Source organism: Triticum aestivum, chromosome 2B (genome assembly GCF_018294505.1).
Source record: "Triticum aestivum cultivar Chinese Spring chromosome 2B, IWGSC CS RefSeq v2.1, whole genome shotgun sequence".
Classification (NCBI taxonomy): Eukaryota; Viridiplantae; Streptophyta; class Magnoliopsida; order Poales; family Poaceae; genus Triticum; species Triticum aestivum.
The window spans coordinates 776,876,998-776,877,676 of NC_057798.1; the positions used below are offsets into that span (position 1 = coordinate 776,876,998).

General features: G+C 40.9%; 1 non-coding gene across 1 annotated transcript; it reads right to left on the reverse strand.

Annotated features, from left to right (window-relative positions):
* Window positions 1-199: 199 nt before the first annotated feature.
* On the reverse strand, window positions 200-273 carry TRNAN-GUU (transfer RNA asparagine (anticodon GUU)). Its single transcript has one exon. It is a non-coding gene; the product is annotated as a tRNA-Asn (tRNA).
* Window positions 274-679: the final 406 nt, after the last annotated feature.

Sequence of the window (679 nt, forward strand, 5' to 3'; positions counted from 1 at the left end):
CCAAGAGCTAAGAAGAAACCAAAAAGATATAGATTATTGTTTTTCTTTTTTTGGGGCAAAATTTGATGCATAGATGATTTTGGTCACCAAGAGCCAAGAGGAAACAAAAAAGATATAGATTATTCCTTTTCTTTTTTTGGGGCAAAATTTGATGCATATATGATGTTGGTTGCCAGAAATTTAAAATAAAATAAAAAATCGCTAGAAGGTGGGCTCGAACCTCCGACCTTGTGGTTAACAGCCACACGCTCTAACCAACTGAGCTACTCCAGCTGTTTTGTTTCTAAAATTATTAAATCTATATAAACTAGAGTAAGGTGTAACGGAACAATATTTGTTACTGGTTGCAGGTTCACACGTGACATCTGGTAAGTTAAGCTTTGTTGGGGCAAGTTTATTCCCGGACCAGCGCGTAGGTGCATCCGGTGCACGCATGTACCGGACCGTCACTCTTAAAGTCTGAGCCAACAACCACGTCGTGTATATATGAGGGCGGCCTCCTCAGTTTCAGTTCGTAGAGCTGCATTCATTCGGTGATGTAGTTTTTTCAGTTCATCTTTACTTTTCGGCTTGAAGGGGCAGGGGCTTCTAAAATGATGCAACGCTAATCCTATTCTAGGTGATGTGCCATGCCATTTATGCTGAACCGCCTGCAAATGATGCTTGCAGATTATGGTCA